The following is a 13,484-nucleotide window of genomic DNA, read 5'->3' on the forward strand; positions in this document are numbered from 1 at the left end:
TAGTACTCTACCTTCTCGTCACAGGTGATTGTTGCTGATAAAATGAAACGTCATACAGCTAAGCTGCTCTCCTCTAAAATATTCTTGAAATTGTGAAGATTATCATGTTGATTTTCAGTTTCTTTTTTTAACATGCCCGTAATACTCCAGATCAGCATAACTGATTATATGATACATAATTGCTGATGAGAGGAACAGAGATGCTAATGGACACCTTAACTTTTGTAAAATAGTAACAGTGAGAAGCTCTCAGGTCATAAATAAATAACGTCATTTTGATTAAACAACCTTCATACCTTTTGAAAAGATTCCGATGAACCCCTGATGCTAGGATATTTCTAGGGGAGGGGGATTTTTTATCACATTTTTGGACTGACGAAAAATAATTTTTTCTTACTTCTTTAAATAAAATACTTTTATAAAAAATAATTGGTTTATTTACTACTGTCATGACATTTTTAAGAAAATTAAGTTTCATTATATACATATTTTTTAATAACCATTTTTTGAAAAGGTAAAAAAACTATTAAATAAAAACTATGATTCTACTTACACAAATCTGGAAGAACATATTTTAAATATTTGTTTGGATTATAGAAAAAGAGGAACAATTGCATCAAGTAATTACTTTATATCATGAAATATGGAATGTGGAAATCAGTTACATACTGAGCATTTGTCGCAGAGTTATAATTGTAAGTACCAGTTGGACTCAGAGTGGAATTGAGGATCGACATCGGTGTAATTCTTGACTTTGCTTTTGTTTGCCTCCTTCTTTTCCTCGTCAAAGCTGCTAAATAATTCTGTCTCCTCCAAAACATTCTTCAAACTGTCATGGCTACCATGTTGATTTTTTTTATCATCCCAAAATGGATAAGCATCAATGCTAATGACTACTGAGTAAATGATGAAGGCAACAATGGTGTAAATTTATCCCTAACTTTTTAAAAGACAATAACAGTTCGGAGCTGCGTAATCATATCCTCACAAATAAATTACGAAATTTTTATGAAACAACAATCCGAACCTCTGAATTGCTTCCAATGACTTTGGTGACGACTGATAACGGTGCTGGAATGCCCCTTGGAGAGGGGTATCATATTTTCTGGCTGACATATAACTACTGATTCCCATTATAATATTTAATAATATGAAGTGGTTTTTTTCTAAAACGAATTTCTTTCATATTTAATTCAATCCCCGTTTTTTAGAAGATTGGGTTATATTTTTTTAATGACTGTTGGCTATTTGATCAAGCATTCAAGATAGACTTAAAGTAAACGTAGCATTTTCCCCCTATTCACACAAGTATTCCGTATCCAACAATAACCATTTTGTTGTGAAAGTATCAATCCTTTGGGGGCCCTTTCTTGGAATATATTTAGTTCTTACATCAATCACACACCCTTAAATTGCTTATTTATTAAACATTCTATAAGAAAATTAAAAGTTAAACTGAAAAAATCAATTAAAATCAAAAATTTGTTTGTATGGAAAATATTTTAAAGTTGTAATATAATGTTTATTCTTTATTTATATCTATAATATTAAGCAAATATCAGCTTCTTTTAAAAACCCTTAATTTTACTTAATTTTTGTATGATTAGACCCGTTTTGTAGGAGCTGTACTCAAGATAACTTGATAAATAATTTATTTTTTGGATACTGGAATGTTTTTATCAAGTGCTTTGATTTATATTTCTATCAAGTTATATTCTTTCAAAATATGGCTCTAATTCGAAATTCTACACAAAAGCGTGATAAAAAAAAACTATAAAGGCCAAACCTATTGCGGTTATAGGTTTTAATTGTAATTTTTGTGTTCTTTACTATAAATAACGATCGTAAATGTAGGCTTTGACGATAAGAGGAGGTTTGTTGCATATTGAAATGGACACTAAGGCTTTACTCTTCTCTATCAAAGATATTACTGTGCAGATAATTAAAATATATGAGTTGTTGTTATTCAAAAATAATTTATTGAGTTATTTTAATCATAATATTTATTAGTTATTTATCGGAAATATGTATTCAATTACATACATTTTCACTCAACTCCGTTCATTGCCTTCCCTATCTGAGTATTACTACGCGTAGTTTGTATTAAAAAAAGTTTAAGTATAATAAAGATACACTTTGTTTACTAATTTCAACTTATAAATAAAGGGAAAGAGAGTCTACTCACATAATCTCCAATTAAAATAATTTCTGTGTGTGTGATGTACGCCCCGCTTAGAAAAACAATGATAAAAACGCATTTATTTCAAAAACGGAGACAGATACAGACTTTAAACATAAAATGAAAGCTGCTTAGAATTTTGATTTACGTAAATAGAATTATATTTAATTATGATCAGACAAGATTTCCCGACTCTGGAGAGAAAGTTTGATTTTTGCAAATAAGTTAATTTTTTCCGTAAAACAAGATCGATTCCCCGTGTCACAAAGTTTTTTTTAAAAGATAGGGATGCCAATTCGAAAATGCACTAAAAAAATTAAAAATCCAAAAACGCATTATTGTACAAACAGAAAAAGGTAGAACGTATATAAATTCGAATAAAAAAGGGAGTTAGGAAGAAAATGAGCAAATTAATCTTAGTATGTATTGTCAATCTTCATTATATTTATGCTTGAAGAAGGTACATGGCAAGTTAGCAATAATGTCAATGAAAATATATAAATCACAGGGTCAAAAATTTGAAAAAATGGCTTCATATTTCAGAAATCAGTATTTTCCTAGGGTCTATTATATATTACATTGTCAAGATGGTTAATAAGGGGTGCAGGCTTGATTATAATTACATCAAATGGACGGGAAAAACAAAAAATGTTGGATACATATAAGGTTTTTATAATAGAAATTTAACTATTAGATAATCATAGTTAATAGTAAATCACATTAGCTTAGAAGTTTAACATTAATAAGTTAAATATAAAAATATTATCAATATTGTCAGGACTTTCAGCTCGAATAAAAAGTTTTTGTGATAGATCTGGAAGTATTCTAAAGAAATATGAACTTTCATTGAAATGGGAGATGTTGATGAAGGAGAGTTTAAATAAAATGAACATAACAATCGTATGCACTGATATCGTAGGGGATGTCATATCGTCTTAAGTCCTGGATCAACTAAATCGCTTTTAAATGCCTATCTTCGATCTTTGGCTCTTATGTGGATATACAAAGACTAATTGTGTCTTTCAGGTTGAAAATTTTAACAATTTCGCGGGCCTTCCTAGGGAACTGTTTCAAGACTTTTTCTCTCTTTCATGACAAAATTATTTCAAAAGACAAAATATATTAGAACAAAGCAAACATAAGCAAATTTAGATTTTGTTTTGTTTTGTAAAATGATTAATGACTTTATCATTTAATCATTCTCAACTACTAAATCCTCTTTCATTTATTCATTATTTGCACATAAAAATTATCTTTCTAAAATAAAGAAAATTATTTGTTACTAAAATATGAAAGTCTGGTTTATTGAGTGTTTGCACAATGGTAGCCATTTAATAAAATTGTAAAAACTTTAAATGTGTACTATTATTATGAAACCAAAATAAAACTTTGATGGTTTATAAAACTTGTTTAATTGGTTTTTGGTTAAAGGAAGTTATTTTGTCGCACCCTGTACAACAGATATGACTCATTGACCCCATATACGAGAGTAATGTTATTGATTCACGACCCCTAAAAATCTTTTTGCTTTTTTTTTTAGAAATAACAAAATCTCTTATACAAAATGTTCATTTCTTCTGCTTTTATCTCAAGTTTATCTTCCTTTTCCCACTTCCTTTTGTATTATTTTCTTAGTTTTTTTACAGAATAATATTTCTTCAAAAAAGTAACTTTTTTAATTACTTCTCAGTCCAGTCGTTGTTGGTATTCTCATTGCCTTAGTTCCTCATGAATCGCTCAACTTTTACCCTTGCCTTAGAACTGTCGATCAGTACTATAATAACATTCCCTAGATTCAACAAGCGAGCTGAAATGATTTTCAAGAAATATTTCAAAGTGGATTCTTCAAAAAAGGGGTCCATGACTCGATTTGCTAATTTCCTACAACAAGGCTTGCCAATCCTTTTATTTATGGAAATTGGTTCAGTGTAAAGGAATAAAACAAAAGAATAATCATGACCGAAATAAAAATAAAATAACAGCTAAACTTGTTGGTGTCATATTGCTGGGGAAGAAACTCAATATGGAAGAAGAAGCAATCAATCAAAGAATAATACTCTCAAACCCCTTTACAACATGCTAACAAAAGGGGGTTCGGTACATGCTGGCGACATCCTCGATATACACTAGTAATCCAAATAAAACGGAACGTGGATTTTTTTTCTGTTAACAAGTAGTAGAATTTTCGTTCCACCTATTTTATTTCTGTGATCGAGTTAGACATCTATTATTAATGGTGGAGAGTATAATTACCGATAGCTTTACCATAACTGTAAAGGCGTCAGAGTGGCTCATTGCTCTTACAATGAGAGGAGATAAAGGTTTTTAAAGACGAGGGGATAGTTGCAAAGACATTCACGATTATTTACGCTTGTAGAACAAAAAGGACTCCTCTTCCTGCAGGTATAAGCAAAACAATCGAAAGATAAATTAATTTTAAATCATACAAATTGTATATTTTAGATTATAATTGGGGCTCTTACCCCATCCTTTTAATAACTTTGATATCTTTGATGCTTTCTAAATAACTAGATAAAATGTCTGTTTTTTATTGATTTTTTTTTATAATTTAAATTATTGATCTTTAGTAGGAATTTTGTAAATGTGAAAGGATTATCATAAAAAAAAATTACCTCTCCCAACGAAATTGAATTTACGTTTGTTGTTTTGTAAGGAGATAATAATAATTCTGGAACAAATTGAGATATATCACTTAAATTAATTTTTGAGAGGCCAAAATAAAAGGTTAAGGACACACAAAGCAATAAAAACTCAACATCATTCATAGCTTTTGAACAAGTTATAATGCATAGCTCAAACGGGGGTTAATTTTTAGGGGAAATGATATTTGGTGGAGTTTTGCATTTACCGAGGGTCTATTTTTTGTTATTCAATGATATATGCACAAAATATTTTTTACGCAATATCTCACGATATATAACTAATTTCAACCCTTGAATCATGGATTTACATCTAAGGCTTGTATTTTTTTGACAAATAAAGTATAAAAACAATAGCCCAAGTTGAATTTGTAAAGTAATTTTTCATTTTCAGTAGTCAAAGATTAGGATAACACAGTCTAAAATTTCCCACACGAGAATATTTGATATTTGGATATGTGAGCCCCCAGCTCCAATAATTTTGCCTTAATATAAGGCTTCAATCCCTTGAAGAGCCTTACTATATAATCAGACTCGTGCTTGGTCCACTCCTTCTTGATGTAAGCTTCTAGAGACTGGGCACTCCTTTGAAGAGTAGAACACACCCTCTCCTCCAGACACGCCTAGATAGTGTAGTACAATGTTTTAGCAACTGGAGAGGAAGGCAGCTACATTTCAAGGTCCAAAAAGACTGGAAAGTTGTCTCTTAGGAAGGTGTTGGTCTTAGAGGCTCGATGACACGAAGCTCCATGTTGAGTAAAAGCAAAGTTGTCCCCGAACTTTTCACTGGACCAAGGTAGCCATTTTTTTAATGCAGAAGTTGGATGTAAGCATTTCCATTGAGTCAATCCTTCCTCTAAAGAAAAATGGAAGGGGAGACTCCACAACGCCTAAAACTTTTGTTCTGGGTTCTAGATTATTTGTTCTGAAGACTTGTATCACTGAAAGCTGAGACATTATCTGGATGTTTGATAATAATTTAGCAGACTTTTTTGATACTCTAGAGCAAATGCCTATGGCAATTTCCCATTCTTCCAACCTGAAAAAACTTTTTAAATTAGATGCATAAAAATGTGTTAAAAGCAGATGAATTTATAATGTCTTACACTTTATAAGGAGTAGATGCTTTTTATGTAAATGCACTTCTATCCTTTCTACTCTATTCATTAATTTATTCATGATTTTAACATTTTCTCCTTGATTTTGAATGTGTGCTTTTATAATTAGGGAATTTATTTTCCCAAAATAAGTGCATTTATCGTTTGAAATAAGAATTTTTTATTTTGCGAAAGTAATGCATACAAATTAAAATATTAATTTGCATTTCTTTTCCCTCCCTTTCTTTAACGTGTGATAACTTTATACAAAAGTCTTCGAACATCATAAAAGGATAAATATTCGAGATTGCCTTATTTGCAACTCTTGTTATACAAATATGGAGCGTCTCAGGTTATTGTATTGTTGATCTGACCTACCCTTTTGGAGGCCTAAACAACCAAGTTTCATAAGAATAAAGAAGCTGTTTTTCATTGATACGAAGTAAAATGCTGAACTTCTGGAGTTAAAATGGGGCCAAGAAATAAAAGGACATATACCAAAGTTTCTCAATCTAGGTTTGATCGAACCCAAGGGGTTCGGTGAGACACTCTTTGGGCTTCCAGTGACTGTCGCCCAGGGCAACCTGCTTCCAGTGCCGCAACAGTGTTGCGTAGCTGAGAATGGGGTAGTTACCAACATGAAAAAACAAACAAGGGCGGGGGCTCCCGCTGTGCAATTCATAAAAGTTTCCTCTCTGAGTTACATTACAAATATTTAGTTGCTTGTTAAACATGTATTAGACAAAATATTTGTGTTATTTGTGACGTTACGCTCTGCTTGTCTATCATTGGCTGCAGGTGATCATGCCACATTGCTACGCCTTGACATCTGTGCTGCGGGGAACTTGATGAAATCAGTAATCAAACTTGTGGCTGTAGTGATTGTAGATCATTTCTTGTTTTCTTTTAATATTTTAATCCCTTCCCACAAACTTTGTCGAACAAAAAAAAAAAAAAAAAAAAAGTGGTCGGACAAATAAGTACAATATGGATTTTCGTGTATAAATGAACGTGGTTGGAGCCAGCGTCCTCAATGCATGATTTGCACTGCCAAGTTGAGAAATTCTAGTCTTGCACCGGCAAAACTGAAGGATTACTTCCAAAAGTTGCATGGAGATGGGACTTACAAGAACACAGCACATGCTGAATTCGATGTGAAGTAAGTGAAATTTTGATGAAAAGGCTACACTGTCTGTTCTCGGCTTTGTACCCATCAACAAACCAATCCTCAGAGCATCGTACGAACTTACCTAACTTATTGGAAAGTAGAGCAAACGACACAACCTTCTTGAAACACTTGTAAAACCAGCAGCCTTGAAAATGGAGAAAATCTCACAAGTTAACTAAGCGTCAGAAAACTTTTCCCAGCATAACTTTCCCCATTTTCAACGCTGCTGGTTTTACAAGTAAATTCATGTATGCTTAGTATATGCTTTAGATGAGAAAATGTTGAACACATTGATATTTACAATATAGGAATGAAATATTGTTTTAATGAGCAATAAATTGCGGGAGCTAATCCTAAATTTAGTGTGGGGCAGGCTTGTTTTTTTACTTGATTCTCTATAGACGTTAGGGATCGAATTGATGACTTTAAAAAATAAAATGTGATGAAAATAAAAAGTATGGACGCTTCAATAGAGGATGTCTCCTTTTAATAAAAGGAATTGACAAGGTTAGTATCAATAAAAAGAAGAAATTGGTTGTGACACTTATCAATTCTTTCAAAAGAGTAAATGAGGCAAATGTGGTTGAATGAATGAAGCAATTTGGGGAAATTATAAATCAATATCCCAAAAAAAACCAAAACACAATTGATGACAAAGCGGAGGGAAAATATAAAAGTTATAGGGAGACATCGTGTAAATTGTAGCTGATCCTTCGTCTATACCTCAAATTTTACCAGTGCAAGGAAATTTAATTAAGCTGAAGTTTTCTGGAGTGAAACTTCAATGTCAAAGATGCTTTAATTTTTGACATATGAAACATTATTACTTGGAAAAACGACTTAAAACTTTTGAATATGAAAGGGGTCTCAAAAAGGTCCTGCAAGAACGTCTTCCATCAGAAACAAATTGTAGAGAATAAGGAAGGACAATTGGTAGAAGACAAAAATGAAGATAAGTCTTCCAGAATTGATAAAGATTTTCTATCCGAAAAACAAATTGAAGAGATTAGTGTGACCCAAACTTTAGAAGAAAAGATGAAGAATCTTCCAGAATAAGGGAAACGAATGCTCTATTTTAGAAAATGATAAACGAATCATGGAGAAAGTAAAAAAACCCAAAAAACTAATCCAAGCCTCATTTTGACGGCCATACATTTCCGGAAAGTCGTACTCGTGCTTCCTCTTTGGTAAAAAGAAGTACACCGGAAACAGATCTTTCTCTGTAAGAGAGCAGTCAAAGAGCTCTGAGTCTGGTGCTTCTTGATAGTTGGTGGACCACTCCTGTTATCCTTTTTTTTTTTTTTTACATTATTATAAAATGAAGCTATTGAACAAAAAAATACAGACATAAATTGTAGACTTCTTTCCTAATAAAATTCCCAAGGAACAAAAATTGAATATAGGGATCAATAGAATAATTTCTTTAAATACAAGAGGGGGTAAAGATAGAAGATCGAGACATGCAGTAATGAATCACTTGATGTCAATGGATCCTGACATCGTTTGTCTTCAGGATATTAAATCAGAGATCTCTTCTTCTTGCCATAATAACTGTCCCATTTGCTTACCTAAAAGATTTCACCTTTTCATTAGTATGAAATTGATCTAATAGAGGAGTCTTGACTCTTATTTCAAAGAAAAGCAAAAATGTTTCCTGTATTAAAGAGTTCTCCTACAAAAGCGATTGTCATAAAATTCGAATGTCTTTAAATGGGATGAGTTTCAGTCTTTTAAATGCTGATGGACCAAATGAAAATTCTACTTCATTTTTTCAAGCAATCTTAAATAACCACATAAAGGATTCAACTCCGTTCCTGCTAATTGAGATTTAAATGTTGATCTCCACAACTTTAATTCACATTATCAAAACCTCACTCCTCTACAAAATATAATTCTTAAATTCAATCTTGTTGACTTAACAAAAAAAATAAGTCCGGAAGAGGGTATTTCTTGGAGGAAAAGGATTCAGTCTTCCAGAATTGACTTGGCTTTGAATTCTTCTACATTGACTCATATGGTAAAAAAAGCATTTTATAAACCTGAACCTTCCTCTGATCATTCATTGATCTGCTTGGAATTACACAAACCTTATAAAATTTTATCAATTAAGTATACCAAAATGGTTGATTGAAGACGATAAATACAAAACGAAATTAAAAAAAGAATTGATAGGAGGTTTTAATGACACTTTTTCATCCAACTCAAAAGCTCATAAAAATAAAACAGTTTCAAATGTTACCAGATAAACCTAATACAGTTTTGAAATTTTTTCATAAACCGTCCATTCTTTCAAATAGTGCACCACAGAAAAAAATCAAAAGTCTAGGCCATAAAGTACAACCCTTTTAAAAAAATTCAAAACTGTCTATTTTCAAAAGATCTACAAATACTAAAATCATAATTTGTCTGTAAAATTAATATTGACAACTCTGGGAACATTGATTCAATTTTAATATTTTCTATATGAAGTAAAATGGTTAATTCGTGGAAGAATTGTTGATGCCAAAGGCAATTATATTGAATGATTATGTTGTATTTTCATTCAGTCTTTATTTGGGATTGGTTTTTATGAAAATCAAATGGTTAGTTTAGGTCAAAATTCGTATAAAATCGTGTTGGTTGTTAAATAGAGATCGTACCCCGTAGGTGTATTGTTTTTAATTATTCATTAGTCCTTACTGTTATAATGAATTATAAATAATCCTTCTCGGCCAAGAAAACAAAAACATATTGCTCTGACAAATAAACATGAAATAAACTCACAGTTCCTGGAAATATGCGTGGTTACATAACTATTAATGATGGTTCACCGAAGGGGTTGAACCCAACATTTATATTGTTTGCATACTTAGATAAAATGTACTTGAGCTAAGAGATCTGTAAAATCCTTTCGATAAATACAAATTTAGAATTTTTTTGTACTTGCATGAACGAGTATATACAGTGAATAACTTCAAAGCATGAGTGAATTATCAATATATATATTTTGCTTTCTTTTGTCTAAAATAAAAAGAAATATCTTGAATTATTTCTTTTGTTATCATTTTTTTCGTTATGCTTTACATTTTTCCTCATTCCTATATATAATATCAATAGACATTAGAATGGGTTCAAAATCAGTATTTTAGACCATCGCTGACGTTCCTTAAATGTGTTAAATTTATTATACATTTTTTTAAACTCTTCGATCGTAAATTGGCATATTATACATCCCAGGATTTATAAAAATGCTTATGATTCCATTGACTCTACATTTTATTGCCAATATTTCAAAATATGTTTCTAAAATATTAAATCAGATTATATACAATTCTTTATTTACTTTGATAGTTCCATGACTAGGATTTGTTCGTATAGTTTTCAATTTTGAGTCGAGGTTTAGTAACTTTAATTATCTGTTTTACTTGAAAGTTGTGCTTTTATTTGTTATTTTGAAGAGTCTTTTTTTTCTTTCAGTATTAGGAATTGTAAAATGGTTGTTATAATTTTATTTATGTAATACACTCAATCTCATCAACACTAATGACTACTTTTGGATTGCCGAAATTTATACAATGTAATGAATATTTATAAAATTAAATTTTATCACAAAGATAAATTTAATGATTTTAATATAAGAATATCAAATAATATTTTGTTGAATCCCAAAATTTATATTGTTAACCCTTCGATAATGAAAATTTCAGAAATTGATTCCAATCTGCTTAGAATAATTTTTATTACCAAAACTTTTTAGTGTGCTTCTGAAACAACAAAAATAAATGCAACTTTTTTGATGTCGTAAAAATGTTGAAATAATTCGTAATTAATTAATAATGACAGTTTTGGTCCCGAAAGTTTTTTAAAATTAATTAATATTTCATGGATTTTTTATTAAAATAAATTTTTAATACTTTAAGTATACTAATTACAACTTTTTTAATACTCTAAACTAATGTTATTAGGATTAGCTTGACAAAATATTTTATTTTTATAATTTTAATTAATATTTACTAGGGCAAAATGTATGAAATAGTTAGAAAAATATTACAAATTAAAAACGAGTAATTTTGAGTCTATGTCGATTATGTAAAAAAATTTGTTTAATATTTGAGGTAACATTTTACCCCATTTAACAGACTGTGTAAAATTAGATGCTCACTAACATGAATATTGAGCTTTTTAATTGATATTTAAGAGTGCAAAAATCGTTGCATATTTTAAAAAATGAGACAAAATTTAAATGCATGTTTTGCAATACATATGGGGAAACCTCTCACAGTAGTGATGCAAATTCGTGGCATTTTGAGCATGTTAAAAAAATAAATCAACTGAAAATCAACATGGGAACCATAACAATTTGAAGAATGTTTTAGAGGAGAGCAGCTCAGCTGTCATTAGATCAGCTACAATTATCTGAGGCGATAGAGAAGGAAATACACAATGATGTTGGGAAGAATTACTCTGATATCAATGCTCAATTCTACTTTGAGTCCAACAATAATTATTCCATAACAAATCCTCAAGGTTAGTAGTCTTCGTCAATTAAATATTCAATCCGGTTATTAATAGTATAATTTTTTTTTATCCATAGGACCACGCACTTTATATACTTATGTTACCTCGTTAAGAATGAAAGAATAACCTTGGTATATTCTTATAAAACACACATCAGGTTGCGTCTATAAATAGTCTTGCGCTCCTCTATAATTATATTTTTTAGCAGGGTCTACTGACCATCTCATTGTCCATGTTGCCGAACAGTGTTGTATGTCAGGAAGATTTTTCGGCCCGCTTTACAAGGGTGAACGGTTGATTTTCAGTGGTGAACGTGGGATATTTAAACAGGGCAAATGCAACAACATCGATTAAATTTTGCAAGAATATCGTCCAATGGACTGTCTGACCATTATTTTCTTCAGGCAAACATTGGAAAAAATAAAATGAAAAGGAAAAACTTTAGACGGAAAGTCAATGCCGACCTATTCATAAAGGAAGGAGTATAATGGAGTATAAAACGCACAGTGCAAGAATAAGAGAAAATTTTTGAACTATACAATTAAGTCAAACAATTTAAACCTCCTTAAATATTTTTAAAATAATAACGGATGAAGATAATGAACGAGATTATAATATACCATGAAACGGTTACATCGACAGAAAATAAATTATGTTCACAAGTCTTGATGTTCTTAACTCGCATGTATACGTGGTGATGTGTTTGAAAAAAATGAAGAAAAAAATGCATGTGTTCTTTATCATGATTAGAAGTAGAAGTTTTTCCTTTCTTTCCTTGACGCAAAGGTGTCAATCAAACTGTCCATGTCTTCATGGAGCACCTTGTCCACCATCACCCTGTCCATGTTCAAGAGGGTGAGGGAGGAGAGCCTCTCCTGGTCCATGGTGGTCCTCATGTGGTTCTTGAGCCTTCTGAGACAGGAGAATGACCGCTCCGCCTCACAGCTGCTGATGGGCATTGAGGCCAGGATAACGATCACCTTGTATAGCTCCGGCATCAGGCGGAACACTCCCGAGCTTATTAACTCCGCAGCAATTTGTGACGAAACCATGTCTTCTGTGTCAATATCTGCCTAGAGAAACATAAATTTTAAACATATAATACAAAATGAAACATTATAATATTAACCTTGAATTGCTGGAAGATTGCATGGTCTGACTGGAGCTGCTCGAGTTCAAGTCTGTAGTGCTTGGCGACACACTCAATGACACAGGTCACCACTTCACTGTCATTGACGATTGCAATGAGATCCATTGTGATGTTTGTATCGTCGTTGGCAAATCTGCTCTCAAGCTCTAATACAATCTTATTGATTGCAACATCGAAATGTGTTTCACGGAAGTAGGATTCAGTTGTTCCTTTCCACTTTATTCTCCTTGGAATCTTCGCCTCCTTGAATTCCAAATCAATTGAGTCCTCCTGGCCAAATACTGATTTCATCTCAGACGACTTCAACTCAGCAAGTTTCCAGATTGATTCAATTATTTTCTCATTCTTAAGATCTTCAAGAGTCCTAATCACTAGGTTGACGTGTTTCCGGGCATTTCGGGTGTATCTTTATCTTTTCTCATTATTATGAGGGTCTTCATGATTCTGACCATCCCTAGAGATACAGCGTGTACAGCATCGTAGCGGAGACTCCAGCGGGTAGCAGACTGGTTCTTCAGGGTCATCACCTTGGCATGCTCCTCATCTTTACTTGTTATCTTCACCGACTTGTAGATTGCTGACCTCTTTGGTGACCCTTCAATGAAGTTGTATAAAATTTGTACAGTACCGATTGTATTTCTCAACAGGGTTATATCTGAGAGAAGATCCTTGACTACAAGATTGAGGACATGGGCGTAGCAGTGGATGTAGACACACAGAGGGGCTGCTTCCT

At 31.8% G+C, this 13,484-nt stretch overlaps 1 long non-coding RNA gene across 1 annotated transcript; it reads right to left on the reverse strand.

The window, feature by feature from the left end:
• Positions 1 to 12,198: 12,198 nt before the first annotated feature.
• LOC139905987 (uncharacterized) lies at positions 12,199 to 13,094 on the reverse strand. The gene is made up of 2 exons (XR_011781174.1): positions 12,731 to 13,094; positions 12,199 to 12,674 (listed from the first exon to the last, which is right to left on the reverse strand). It is a non-coding gene; the product is annotated as an uncharacterized lncRNA (long non-coding RNA).
• Between the last annotated feature and the right edge of the window lie 390 nt (positions 13,095 to 13,484).

Source organism: Lepeophtheirus salmonis, chromosome 7 (assembly GCF_016086655.4).
Source record: "Lepeophtheirus salmonis chromosome 7, UVic_Lsal_1.4, whole genome shotgun sequence".
NCBI classification, from domain to species: Eukaryota; Metazoa; Arthropoda; class Copepoda; order Siphonostomatoida; family Caligidae; genus Lepeophtheirus; species Lepeophtheirus salmonis.